Below are 16,066 nucleotides of genomic sequence, written 5' to 3'. Positions count from 1 at the left end.
GGAATGGGGCAGTACGAGTGGAATTATGCAATGAGAGATGAGAAAATTACCCATTTTTGCTGGCGGACAGATACGCAAGTAGTAAACTTGTCCTCCTGCAATCGTCACTTTTGATACTACATCCCATGGTAAAATTTAACATTGCACAAGAGAATTCTTGTGCAATGCCGCCCCCTGCTCCAGCAAAATCAATTGCGCTAGAGCAGGGGATGTCAATCATCCTGGATGATCAAGTGTATGAGGTGGTGGAGAAGAACAGAAAGCAGTTTCTGCTTCTTAAAGTGAATGTAAATTTAGATGATAAAGTGCTCGGTTTTTAAAAATCTGATTAAAAACAGGGACACTTTAATTCATCAAAATTTACATTTCCCTCGTGTTCTGAAAATACTTTACCTTTTAATCTTGACAGCCACTCCAGCGATTCCCCAGGTCGTCGCAAGCCTCTTCCTACGTCAGAAATGACGGATCGGTCATCCTCCACTTACGGCTTCAGTGTCTGATTCAATGCCATGATTGGAGGAAGCCGGATTCCTCATTTTAGACCCAGGAAGAGGCTTTGCAAAGGGCGGAGGAAGCGATGTATCGGCTGTCAAGATTAAAAAGTATTTTCACAACACGAGTGAAATGTAAATTTTTATGAATTAAAGTGCCCCTGTTTTTAATCGAATTTTTAAAAACCGGACACTTTATCTTCAAAATTTATATTCACTTTAATTATGTGGCAGCAGGCTCGCTTATGGGAAATGCTCCACATAGCTCACAAATCTAGCCCAGTAAGAGGGGAGCTACTGAGAGAGGTGTAAAAAGGCCCCCGATAGATATTCTGTTCCCTGAGATATTACCTGTATCCCCCATGTATCATCATGTAACCACTGCCCTAAAAAATACCCCCTGCATACAGTCTGCATCCTCACAGATACCACATCATAAGCCACTTTTTAACCTCTTCATGTAGAATAAGTTTGTATGTTCTGTAATACATTTTGTGCCCTTCAAACACCCTCTTATTTATTCTTCTCAAAGATTCAGCTAACCCCTCAAATAGCTGTGTTTCCCTCTGTCCCTGCAGGTGTACCCTGGATATGATTATCCCTTGTATGTACCTCTAACTAACATAGTCCCCCCAGTGCATCTAGCAGATATTGTTTCTCTTCTCTAGAGATACCGCTACACTCAGGAACCCAAGATAATACCTGTATGCCCCCAAATAAACTGTCACAGATTCCTTTTGTAACCCACCAGAGATCAGTCTTTCTATCTGTTTTGTATATGTCTGTCTGTCTTTGTGTGTGTCTATCTGTGTGTGTATGTTATGTATCCATGTTTGTTTCTGTCTGTCTATGTATTTGTCTGTTTGTGTATGTGCCTGTATATCTTTGTATGTATCTGTCTACGTATGTTATGTATCCATGTTTGTGCATGTCTGTCTATGTATATGTCTGTCTGTGTTTGTGCCTGTCTGTCTTTGTATGTATCTATCTGTCTACATATGTTATGTATCCATGTTTGTGTCTATGTATATGTCTGTCTGTCATGTGTATTTAAGTATGTGTCTCTATGTAAGTATTTGTCTGTGTCTTTCTGTCTATGTATCTATGTCTGTCTGTCTAACTCATATAACATTATGTCTCTTGTTACTGTGTGCATCTTTCTCTGTGTCTTTTATAGTCTCTCTTCTTTTTTTCTCTTCCCCTTTTCTTTCGTCTTCTTTTTCCTATCTCAAGCGTTCCATTTCTTCCACTCTCTTTCCTCAATCTCATACCCTTCTTCATTAACATTCTCTCTATATACTTCTCATGTATTTCCATTGCTCTTCGCTGTATCACTTTCCTCCCCATCATCTCCCCTCCTCTTTCCTCTCCCATCACTGTCTCTCTCTATCCTCCTCCCCATCTTTCCTCATTTTTCTCTCTCTCTCTCCTCTCCCTTTCTTCTCTCTCTTTTCTCTCCCTCTCTCCTCCTTTCTCTTCCTCCTCCTTTCTCTCTCTCTCTCTCTCCCCTCCCTTGTCACAGCTGTAGCTCCCTGCTCTTCTCCTGGGTTCCTGTGCTAATTATGTGAGTCCTGGGGGGAGGTTGGTGGAGAGAGGCAGCTCAGAGCATCCCAGGGACCAGCTCAGCAGCTTCTATGTGTTATGAGCATCAGGAAGCGGCCACAGAAGCACGTATGTACAGCGGCTATACATTGCTATGTGGCTTAAAGAAGGGCAAACTGTATATTATGTTTTATTTAGGATTCTGCATTTGTACAAAGAGACTATATAGTAGTATGTGAGTATTGGCACTCACTTTGCTATAATTGCAAGATATATTTGCACAACCTGATAATGTGTGCATCTGTGCAATGTGAAACTGTATATTTGGTGCTGTGTGTGTGTCTATAAAATAAGTCCAGAGGCAATAAGTGTTAAACACTGGTTTTGTGTGCATGTCAAGGGATTTTAGCTATGCAATGTTTGCAGAGCAGCAGTGATATAGAGGCTTTATCTATAAAATGTGATCAGCAGAGATGTGTGTGTTTGGTTTTTTATGCAATCTGTACAAGTCCAGTGTGTCTCTGTATTCATTTTACTCATGCAGCGTTTACAGGTGCAGTGTTTGTGTGTTATTGTTAGTCTATGTGTGCTAGTTTAAGCTTGGCAATGTGTACAGGTGTTCTGTATGTGCACTTAGCTGGTTATGTGTTTAGGATCAGTATTTCTAAAGTATGTACAGCTGCAATTTATGTGTTACTGTATGTAGGAGTTTAACCTATGCACAATATACAGGTGAAGTGTGTTGCACTGCATATATGTCTATACATATGAGCCTTAGGTATGCCATGCATACAGGTACAGATTTGCTTATAGCTTTACAATATGTTCTGAATGTATAGTGTGTGTGTGTATGTGTGTGTATATATATATATATATATATATATATATTTATTATGAGAGAGATGTTGTTTTCATATATATATATATATATATATATATATATATATATATATATATATATATATATATATATATATATATATATATATATATATATATATATATATATTACATACAACCTTAATGCACACAGAGATATGTATGGTATGGGTAGTTTTGTATTTAATATATATCAGAACTGGTTTAAGATTTTTTTTTTTTTTTTTTTGTAAATGTTTGAATTGAATGTATACAGTTGCTGTATATTAAATAATTGAGTACCATTGGTAATTTATATATTAGATGTGTACATGCATCCAAGATATTGGTGTAGTACTTTTAGTATATATAAAAAGCTGCAATATATAGGAGCTTGTATAAGTCTGTATGACTATTTAATTTTGGTATCTACCTGCCATCCTATCCTATATATATGTATATATTTATTTGTTTACATGATATATATATTTTATATATATATATATATATATATATATATATATATTCTAAAGAAATTGAATGTATCCCTGTGAAAGACTGGCTGTACGTACAGAATATAAATACTTATGTCTGGTTATGCAATTTAGTCAGGTGCTTGGTATCTTTATAAGTATATTGATAATGCTGTTGGTGCGCACACCATTTGAAGATTTTCATTTTATAAATGCACAGATATGATAGTTCTGGATGCTTCATATAGACGTGTGTATAAAAATCTCAGGATCCAGAAAACGAAGGCTTCCTACATTTTTTCTTCTGACTTTTATTTATTTATATTTCAAAATAATAAAATATATCTTGTTAGGCCCATTCTAATGACTTCTAAAAATGTTTTTTATTTAATCAGTGAAGGCATAAAGGTGTATATACAGTGTATGATGAATAGTGACTCCAGGCAATGCATTATATATGTGCATGGGTCTCTATCTGCACACATGTGCACAGGGGCTATCATTGATTCTCAGATAGGGTGTCAGACCATACTACAATGTCACAGCACCTGGTGGGGTTGTCACCCATAATTAGAGCTCATAGAGCGGTATGACACATAATGAGTTAAATGTTACAAAGTGACAATCAATGCTGAATACATTTTTGCTATTTATATACTTAATACATTGTTAGACTTTGCTGTTTTATTGATATAGTTAAGCCCAGAAATCTAATATTTATTGGAAATATTGTGTCTATATATAAAGAATACACTGGTTTGTAACAGTTACTGTGCGTACAAGCTGCAGTCAAGGCATGTGATTCTGGATGTCAAAGTATATATAGTGTGTTTGTTGAGCATATTTAAAGGGCCTTGGTTTGCAAATTCATTGTATACCACATGGAAGATGAGTTGAATGGGCATTACATATTCTGCAGTATCTACATATATTCTGTTCACAGGGTGGTTGTATCTGTATACATGTTGTATAACCTGTTTTCTTCACCAGAAAATGTTATCAGCCAGGGAATATTATGAAGTAGCTGGGTAGCAATAGTAGTGTAATACTTTGCAATAATCTAACAATTTCTGTTATTTATAAATATTATTTAAGCTATCTGAAGCATACATTAATTGCATTCTCAAGATAAATTGATTTAATGACAATTTGTGCAAGAAAACAATAAACAAATTTAATATTAGCTAATTTTAGCTTAATTGGATTCAATTGTACCAGGGTGGTCAGTAAAAGTAGATGGTTGGTGTGCCCACTAAAGTGGTCCTGTGGAGAACACTATTTACATTGGTCATTGCTTTGTAGACAGTTTATATATTGGCTAAATAAAGATTATAAAAACAAAAGTAGTTTGCACAATATTTAGTCACTATTTATAAATGACATTATCTGTGCACATCATTAGTTCATAGAGTTGATGTGCACACACATACCTGGTGGATCGGTATACACAGTTCATATGTTGTTTTGGTGTATATACACAGATGATACATAGGTCTTTGCAGCCACAGATTGTTCTACTAGGGATGGGAATGTGAATTCTGAATATACAATGGACAGCATGAATTATTGAATATACAAAAAGGCATGAGTATACAGCGTGTACATAAAGAAGGATTTAAGCTGCATTTATTATTGCATAATATATCTGCGTGGAATGTTCTTTATATGACTCATTCTCAGTGTTTGCTTTTGCTTGAAAACTCTTGATTTCTAATTACTGGTACTTACTAGGGAATTGTATCAGCTTTTGCTGACTGGGCCCAAATAGTGCTTGTTAATGGTCTGGCCTGATGGCACCTGACCAAGGGGCCTGGATAGTGCTGGGTAATAATAACAGGTACTGAATGGGCCTGTCTGATGGTGCCTTGGCCTTTCATCTTCTGTGTGGTCACGTGCTTTCTCTGTAGTTACTGGGCAAGGTACAGCTGCATTAGGTGCATTATATTGTGTAGCTTTCTCAGATGTCTGCTTTATACACATATACACACACTATATATACTTAGACAAAACAAGTCTAAGGTAATCACATTTAAATCAACTGCATGTATATGTAACACACACACACCACATCTAAATCAACTGCTTGTATATGTGACAAACACACGCCACATCTAAATCAACTGCTTGTATATGTAACACACACAAACACCACATCTAAATTAACTGCTTGTATATGTAACACACACATGCCACATCTAAATCAACTGCTTGTATATGTAACACACACACGCCACATCTAAATCAACTGCTTGTATATGTAACACACACACACCACATCTAAATCAACTGCTTGTATATGTAACACACACACGCCACATCTAAATCAACTGCTTGTATATGTAACACACACCACATCTAAATCAATTGCTTGTATATGTAACACACACACACAGACACCACATCTATATCATCTGCATGTATATGTAACACACACACACACCACATCTATATCATCTGCATGCATATGTAACACACACACTCACACACACCACATCTATATCATCTGCTTGTATATGTAACACACACACATACCACATCTAAATCAACTGCTTGTATATGTAACACACACACACACACCACATCTATATCATCTGCATGTATATGTAACACACACACACACCACATCTATATCATCTGCATGCATATGTAACACACACACACACTACATCTATATCAACTGCTTGTATATGTAACACACACACCACATCTATATCAACTGCTTGTATAGATAACACACACACCACATCTATATCAACTGCTTGTATATGTAACACACACACCCCATCTATATCAACTGCTTGTATATGTAACACACACACCACATCTATATCAACTGCTTGTATATGTTACACACACACACACCACATCTAAATCAGATGTATGTATATGTAACACACACACACAAACCACATTTAAATCATATGTTCGTATATGTAACACACACACACCACATCTATATCATCTGCATGTAACACACACACAACATCTATATCATCTGCATGTATATGTAACACGCACACACCACATCTATATCAACTGCTTGTATATGTAACACACACACACACCACATCTAAATCAGATGTATGTATATGTAACACACACACAAACCACATTTAAATCAGATGTTCGTATATGTAACACACACACACCACATCTATATCATCTGCATGTATATGTACCACACACACACCACATCTATATCATCTGCATGTATATGTAACACACACACCGCATCTAAATCAGATGTATGTATATGTAACACACACACAAACCACATTTAAATCAGATGTTCGTATATGTAACACACACACACCACATCTATATCATCTGCATGTATATGTACCACACACACACCACATCTATATCATCTGCATGTATATGTAACACACACACCGCATCTAAATCAACTGCATCTAGTAACACCAGGGCCGCCATCAGGGGGTGACAGGGGAGACTCTTGTCAGGGGCCCAATGGGCCAGGGGGGCCCCATGAGGCAAGAACTTAAATTTTTTTTTTTTTTTTTTTTTTTTTTAAATTTTGGCAGCCACCAGTGGGTACTACAGCAGAGTGCTAATTGAGCATGGGAAATGTTATTACAAGGAGTAAAGTATTAGCATTTGAGAGGATTTCTGAGTGTGCACTAAACCACTATGCACAGTGTGAGACAGACTTGGCACTTTGTTTGTACAGTGTGTGCCTGAGTCAGACGGCAGATCACTTTCATTTGCAGAGGAGGTAGGACTTACTTAGTAAATGTTTTTTATTTCTGATTGTAACTTCAGTGTGGTAGTAGTTGTCTGGTGGGGCCAGGGGTCCATAAAACACATTTTTAAAAATTTGGAATTCACAGAATTATTTTTGTTTGCACATTTATAAATATGATTCTTTAAAAAGTGATCAGTTAATTTATGCAATTTTTTTTATCATGCATGTCACACACTGTTGATTTGGGGTATGCAAGGTGCATAAATGTTTCCTCCTGTGAGTGTTTCTGTGGGTGTCTGTGTTTATGGGGCCCATTTATCAAGCTCCGAACGGAGCTTCTGGGCCCGTGTTTCTGGTGAGTCCTGCTCTGATGAGGCGGACAGGAATAACCGGAAATCAACCTGATCAAGCTGCGATCGGGTTAATTGACACCTCCATGCTGGTGGCCGATTGGCCGCAAGTCAGCAGGGGGCGGCGTTGCACCAGCAGCTCTTGTGAGCTGCTGGTGCAATGGTAAATGCGGAGAGCGTATTGCTCTCCGCATTCGGCGAGGTCTTGCGGACCTGATCCGCTCTGTCGGATCAGGTCCGCAAGACCTTTAATAAATAGGCCCCTCTGTCTTTGTGCTTTGGTTTGTGTCTCTATGAGTATGTATGTATTTTTTTTCTGTGGGTCTCTATGTGAGGGTGGGTGTGTATGTCTTTGTGCATTTTCTGTGGATGTCTGTGAGGGTGTGTGCATATGTCTTTGAGCTTTTTCTATGGGTGTCTCTGTGAGGGTGTGTTTATGTTTGTCTTTGTGTATTTTCTCTGGATGCCTCTTTGAGGGTGGGTGTGTATGTCTGTGTTTTCTGTGGATGTCTCTGTGAGGGGGGGGTGTGTATGTATGTATGTCTGTGTTTTCTGTGGATGTCTGTGTGAGGGTGTGTGTTTTCTGTGGGTGTCTCTGTGAGGGTGTGTGTATGTCTTTATGTGTTTTCTGTGGATGTCTCAGTGAGGGTGTGTGTATGTATGTCTTTCTGTGTTTTATGTGGTTGTCTCTCTGTGTGTGTATGTCTTTGTGTGTTTTCTGTGGGTGTGTGTGTGTGTATGTCTTTGTGTCTCTGTTGGTGTTTCCTTGGGTGTATGTGCAAGCTTGAGTTTGTGTGTGTGTGTGTGTCCATCATTTGTTCCTTTTTAGGACATTTTGACCTTAGTACTGATTATTCACATCTTTCTACAGACTTTGAGACTAACAAGACCTTTCCGGAAGTCGCCAATCCACCATTTAACCTTTAAATTATTGTTTAGGCAGCTCATGGCCCTTCCTTTCAGCCACTGCATGCTGTTGTCATCATTTATTTGGTATCTTCCTTTACAAAAAGATAATCAGAACTCCATATTTTGTTTTCTAAATCTCCTTTTTTACAAAACTGTAGTTTACCTCATTACTTGTCAGGTCAATGTAAACAAGTGCTGAGTGTCTGTTTGGGTGTGAATCCTTATGTGTGAGTGTGTGTGTGTCTGTGTGTGTGTTTGTTACTACCTTTACAACATTTCCAAGTTAAAATAGACACTTAAGAATAAAGTGCATATACGTTTTAGTCACTTGGTCAAAAATTGCACATGTCAAAGTAGGGGGGCCCTGATCAATGGTTAAGTCAGGGGCCCCAAAATTTCTAGTGGTGGCCCTGTGTAACACACCCACACACACCACATCTAAACCAACTGCATCTATATGTAACACACACACACACCACATCTAAATCAGATGTACGTATATGTAACACACATACACACCACATCTATATCAGATGTACGTATATGTAACACACACAAAGCTGACACAAACAAACAGGTCTAACATAATCATGTCTAAATCAGATGTATATATTTAATGCACACACAGATCTATCTATCTATCTATCTATCTATGTCTTTCTGTCTGTCTACGTGTCTTGTACATCTTATGCAAAATCCTCCACACACACCAGGAGAGTGCTCCTTTAGTTAGAACACCATTAAACAAGCGCTCATAACAAACTATCATTTTATTATATAGTATTGAAAATTAATGCCACTTTAGCAGATCTTTTCATTGCAGAGTAAATGCTAGTCATGTAGATTTAGAGTACTGTGAGTTATTTTACCCTACGTTTTACACCTAAGCCAGTGCCGGTTGTGTATAAAATGTATTAATGCTTAATGTGTACAACATTTAATGATTCAGACAGGGCATGCAATTTTAAACAACTTTTCATTTTACTTTTAGCATCAAATTTGTTTAGTCTCTTGGTATTCTTTGCTGAAGGCTAAACCTAGGTAGGCTCATATGATAATTTCTAAGCCCTTGGAGGCTGCCTCTTATTTCAGTGCATTTTATTAGTTTTTCACAGCTAGACAAAGCTAGTTCATGTGTACCATATAGATAACATTGTGTTGACACCTGTGGAGTTATTTATGAGTCAGCACTGATCGGCTGAAATGTAAGTCTGTCTAACGAACAGAGATAAGGGGCAGTCTGCAGAGTCTTAGATACAAGATAATCACAGAGGTAAAAAGTGTATTTACTGTATATAACTGTGTTGGTTATGCAAAACTGGAGAATGGGTAATAAAGGGATTATCTATCTTTTTAAACAATAACAATTTTCAAGTAGACTATTACTTTAAGTATCTGTATACAATATACAATACATAGGGCTATATTGAAGGGCTGTGAGTAGGCGTGAGCTTGAGGAGATGGATATGGAACAATCACAATGCTTGTGAAAAATGAATTTGGTGTATTTTTCAGTCTTGTGTGTGTATGTACTTTGAGCTGATGAAAGGGATGTTATATCTCTGAAACGTCAACTAATAAACCTGACTTTGTTTGGGAAAACCCTGAGAGTGCATTTTTGTTTAAGGACTATATATATAGGGCAGATTATAAATGTAAGCTCTTATGACTGACACTCCTTGGTTATATAGGACTTGTTGCATCTGATATGTGGGTTTGACATCCCTATGAATTAAACTAACAGGCTGTCTCACTAACCTGTGTCATATGTTCACATGGCTAAAAAAAAATGATAACTTGGGGTCTTACATACCTTGTGCCAATTATGTCTCATATGCAGTATTTGGTGGTAATCCCTAAAGTAAGGAAAAGCAAAGTTTGCACAAGTTCTTAAAGGGACATTAAAGAGCAAAAAGAAAATGCTCTAATGTATAAAAGCATTGTATTATTGCACTATTGATTGCATACAACTCTGTCTTTAACCACTTCAAGGAGGCTAAACATGTAGTTAAAGCTGGATCCTACAAGGTGTTAAACATGTAGTTAAAGCCAGCTCTATATCAGCAGTGCATAACTGGGACCCAGCTGAACACATCTGGTGAGCCAATGACAAAAGGCATAAGTGTTGCCATCAATAATCTGCTAGCTCCTGTTAGTGCATTGCTGCTCCTGAGCCTACCTATCTATGCTCTTCAACAAAGGATACCAAGAGAATGAAAAAAATATAAAATAAGTCAATTAAAAAATTATCTTATAATTGCTTGCTATATCTAAAAAATGTATGTACCTCAATGAAAACTAGTTATTTGCTTCCTGTCGTTACCCTACTTATATTAAGCAGTCATTAAATAAAATATAAGTTGGCTGATGTGGGTGTATACCAATTTCAAGAGGTTTATGATTATGCAATAAATACATTAATAAAAACCATTTGAGTCAAAAGTTACAGTGTGTGAACAGTGTGTTTATAGCCTAGGGGTGTATACTTAGTGTATACAAGTGGCAGTGTGTTTACAGTGTGTTCATAGTTTAGGGGTGTATTCTTAGTGTATACAAGTGGCAGTATCTGTACAGTGTGTTCATAGTTTAGGGGTGTATACTTAGTGTATACAGTTGGCAGTGTGTATACAGTGTGTTCATAGCCTAGGGGTGTATACTTAGTGTATACAGGTGGCAGTGTGTTCATAGCCTAGGGGTGTATACTTAATGTATACAGGTGGCAGTGTGTACACAGTGAGTTCATAGCCTAGGGGTGTATACTTAGTGTATACAGTTGGCAGTGTGTATACAGTGTGTTCATAGCCTAGGGGTTTGCACTTAGTGTATACAGGTGGCAGTGTGTATAGAGTGTGTTCATAGACTAGGGGTGTATACTTAGTGTATACAGGTGGCAGTGTGTACACAGTGAGTTCATAGCCTAGGGGTGTATACTTAGTGTATACAGTTGTCAGTGTGTATACAGTGTGTTCATAGCCTAGGGGTTTACACTTAGTGTATACAGGTGGCAGTGTGTACACAGTGTGTTCATAGCCTAGGGGTGTATACTTAGTGTATACAACTGGCAGTGTGTACACAGTGTGTTCATGAGCAGGGTATACACAATGTATACACCTGGTGGTGTGAGTATAGTGTTTTAAGGATCTGATATGTATCTAGGTAGGTGAGAATATACAGTGTATATGCGACAAATACATGTGAAAGTGCACTCAGTGTTTTTATGAGCTCTGTATGTACGTACTTGACAGTGTGGATATGAGCTGGGTGTCTATACCCATTGTATACATGTAGCAGAGTATATTCAGGCTGTGCATTAGCTCGATTTATATGCACAATACATAGCAGTGTGCATAGTGCCTGCTTGAGCAGGGTGTTTACACACAATGTATACAGATGTGGCTGTGGATTCATTGTATAAAATCTGGGTGTGCTTACACAGCTCACAGGTATAACAATATTTCAGTTAGGCTGTGTTAGTGTGTTCTTTGCTTCCTTTTCCGTATTTTTGTATATTAGGGTCTTTATTTGCTGATTTACTTTATTTGCTGATAGTGATAGGTACTTAAAGGACCACTCAGTGCAGTAGAATTTAATAATTAACAAGTGCATAATAAAAAGGCAATGTTTTAACACCTAGGGGCCGATTTATTATATTATGATACTGCATCGCTATTGTTGAGCGGACAGGTTGTCTGCTTAAGGATTTGTTCATTTACAATTTGATAAGTACAAGTTACCTCTGCATCCTAATCATATACACACATTCCACACTCACAACTCAACTTCTACAAAGGCCATGTGCACACACTGCATACACAAACGCTATAGATAATCTTATATCATTACACCTGTTATGTACTCCCCCTACATATAGATAAATATAATGTGCTTGCACTAAACCCCACACACTTATTTATAAACCATATATACCTCTGGACCCCTGCATGCTTACTCTTCCTACACCCAGTCACAGAGGGACTGTACACCCACACACACTTATTTATAAACAATGTACACCCCTAGACCAAGCATGCTTACTCATCCTACACCTAGTTACATAGGGACTGTACACCCACACACAATTATTTATAAACAATGTACACCCCTAGACCCTGCTTGCTTACTCATCCTACAATCAATCACAGAGGGACTGTACACATACACACTTATTTATAAACAATGTACACCCCTAGACCCAGCATGCTTACTCATCCTACACCCAGTCACAGAGGGACTGTACACCCAACACAATTATTTATAAACAATGTAGATCCCTAGACACTGCATGCTTACTCATCCTACACCCAGTCAGAGAGGGACTGTACACCCACACACACTTATTTATAAACAATGTACATCCCTAGACCCAGCATGCTTACTCATCCTACACCAAGTCACATAGAGACTGTACACCCAAACACAATTATTTATAAACAATGTACACCCCTAGACCCTGCATGCTTACTCATCCTACACCCAGTCACAGAGGGACTGTACACACACACTTATTTATAAACAGTGTACACCCCTAGACCCCGCATGCTTACTCATCCTACACCCAGTTACATAGGGACTGTACACCCACACACAATTATCTATAAACAAAGTACACCCCTAGACCCTGCATGCTTACTCATCCTACACCCAGTCACAGAGGGACTGTACACCCACACACTTATTTATAAACAATATATACCCCTAGACCCCGCATGCTTACTCATCCTACACCCAGTCACAAAGGGACTGTACACCCACACACACTTATTTATAAACAATGTACACCCCTAGACCCTGCATGCTCACTCATCCTAGCCCCAGTTACAGAGGGACTGTACACTCACACACACTTATTTATAAACAATGTACACCCCTATACCCTGCATGCTCACTCATCCTACACCCAGTCACAGAGGGACTGTACACTCACACACAATTATTTATAAACAATGTACACCCCTAGTCCCCGCATGCTTACTCATCCTACACCCAGTCACAAAGGGACTGTACACTCACACACAATTATTTATAAACAATGTACACCCCTAGTCCCCGCATGCTCACTCATCCTACACCCAGTCACAGAGGGACTGTAAACCCACACACACTTATTTATAAACAATGTACACCCCTAGTCCCCGCCTGCTCACTCATCCTACACCCAGTCACAGAGGGACTGTACACCCACACACACTTATTTATAAACAATGTACACCCCTAGACCCTGCATGCTCACTCATCCTAGCCCCAGTCACAGAGGGACTGTACACCCACACACAATTATTTATAAACAATGTACACCCCTAGTCCCCGCATGCTCACCCATCCTACAGCCGGTCATAGAGGGACTGTACAACCACTCACACTTATTTATAAACAATGTACACCCCTAGACCCAGCATGCTTACTCATCCTACACCCAGTCACAGAGGGACTGTACACCCACACACACTTATTTATAAACAATGTACATCCCTAGACCCAGCATGCTTACTCATCCTACACCCAGTCACAGAGGGAATGTACACCCACACACAATTATTTATAAACAATGTACACCCCTAGTCCCCGCATGCTCACTCATCCTACACCCAGTCACAAAGGGACTGTACACTCACACACAATTATTTATAAACAATGTACACCCCTAGTCCCCGCATGCTCACTCATCCTACACCCAGTCACAGAGGGACTGTACACCCACACATACTTATTTATAAACAATGTACACCCCTAGTCCCCGCATGCTCACTCATCCTACACCCAGTCACAGAGGGACTGTACACCCACACACACTTATTTATAAACAATGTACACCCCTAGACCCCGCATGCTCACTCATCCTAGCCCCAGTCACAGAGGGACTGTACACCCACACACACTTATTTATAAACAATGTACACCCCTAGAGCCTGCATGCTCACTCATCCTACACCCAGTCACAGAGGGACTGTACACCCACACACACTTATTTATAAACAATGTACACCCCTAGTCCCCGCATGCTCACCCATCCTACACCCAGTCACAGAGGGACTGTACACTCACACACAATTATTTATAACCAATGTAAACCCCTAGTCCCTGCATGCTCACTCATCCTACACCCAGTCACAGAGGGACTGTACACCCACACACAATTATTTATAAACAATGTACACCCCTAGAGCCTGCATGCTCACTCATCCTACACCCAGTCACAGAGGGACTGTACACCCACACACACTTATTTATAAACAATGTACACCCCTAGTCCCCGCATGCTCACCCATCCTACACCCAGTCACAGAGGGACTGTACACACACACAATTATTTATAACCAATGTACACCCCTAGTCCCCGCATGCTCACCCATCCTACACCTGGTCACAGAGGGACTGTACACCCACACACACTTATTTATAAACAATGTACACCCCTAGACCCAGCATGCTTACTCATCCTACACCCAGTCACAGAGGGACTGTACACCCACACACACTTATTTATAAACAATGTACATCCCTAGACCCAGCATGCTTACTCATCCTACACCCAGTCACAGAGGGACTGTACACCCACACACAATTATTTATAAACAATGTCTATCTTTTTATCTATCTACCTATCTCTCTTTCTATCTTTCCATCTATCACTTTATATATCTATTTATCTATCTATCTAACTTTTCATCTATCTATCACTCTGTCTATCTATCTTTAGAAAGGTATCTCTCTCTCTTTATATATATAAATATACAGTATATACATATATATATATATATATATATATATATATATATATATATATATATATATATATGTACGTATCTGTCTGTCTGTATATCTATTTAAATATCTATCTGTCTGTCTGTCTGTCTGTTTATCGATCTATCTAACCCTATCTGTCTGTTTATCTATCTATCTCATATTTTTACCTTTCTCTTGATTTTCCCTGTCTTCTCTTCAATCCTTCCTATCCTATATATATATCTTTGCTTCCCACCAGGTCTCTTTCTTTCTTACTTTCCTAGTAAGTGTCCCTTAAAAGGACATGTTACCCATATACTAAATCATTTAAAGTTAAGGGATCTGTAAAAATCTGACTAGAAAATATAAAATGAACATCTCTATGTAAAAAAAAAAGAAGATATTACCTCAAAATGTCTTCCGCTCACCTAAGTGATCCACGAGCAAAAATTCTTTAGTTACTCTTTTTACTACCATCTTCATGTTGAAGAAATAGCCAGTCAGCATAAGTGCTGCGTTTATACTTTGTTTTATTGGAATCTTGTGAAATTTTACCATAATTTCACGAGATTTCCTACTAAATGTCCATACACATGGCAAAACTGGGAAGTTTCAAGTCCCAGGACAAGCATTCTGATTGGATGCTTAGTCAATTTACAATAAGATGTGGATACTGTGAAAATATTGAGGTGAAATAGTTTCCATTTCTACATAGAGATATTGAATGTGATATTTTCATACTGTATCACTTTCAAGTGACTAAGCAATTAGGTAACATGTCCCTTTAAACCATCTATTTAAATCCTGCTTTCTATGACTTAACCCTCCTTTATTCTCCCATCTCTTTCCTCTCTCTGGCTGAGCCGGATGATCAAAAACTTGCTGTTATGGAGAGAAATCTCATGTAATCTTTGAGGCATTTTTTTAGCATAAATTTGCAATTTAAAGGGACAGTATACACCAATTTTCATATGAATAGACAGATTAGACAAACAGGAGTCAGCAGTAGTCTGT

At 38.4% G+C, this 16,066-nt stretch overlaps 1 protein-coding gene across 1 annotated transcript in view; it reads left to right on the top strand.

The window, feature by feature from the left end:
• The first annotated feature begins 2,105 nt into the window (after nt 1-2,105).
• Nucleotides 2,106-16,066, top strand: part of LOC128666372 (contactin-4-like) — a 438,445-nt gene continuing 424,484 nt past the window's right edge. Inside the window, exon 1 of the mRNA XM_053720931.1 lies at nt 2,106-2,162. The gene's annotated coding sequence lies outside the window, so the exon portion shown is untranslated. The remainder of the gene's footprint in view (nt 2,163-16,066) is intronic.

Source organism: Bombina bombina, chromosome 7 (genome assembly GCF_027579735.1).
Source record: "Bombina bombina isolate aBomBom1 chromosome 7, aBomBom1.pri, whole genome shotgun sequence".
In the NCBI taxonomy this organism is placed as follows: Eukaryota; Metazoa; Chordata; class Amphibia; order Anura; family Bombinatoridae; genus Bombina; species Bombina bombina.
Note: the sequence above shows the minus strand (reverse complement) of the source record. Positions and strands in the feature narration are given on the sequence as shown.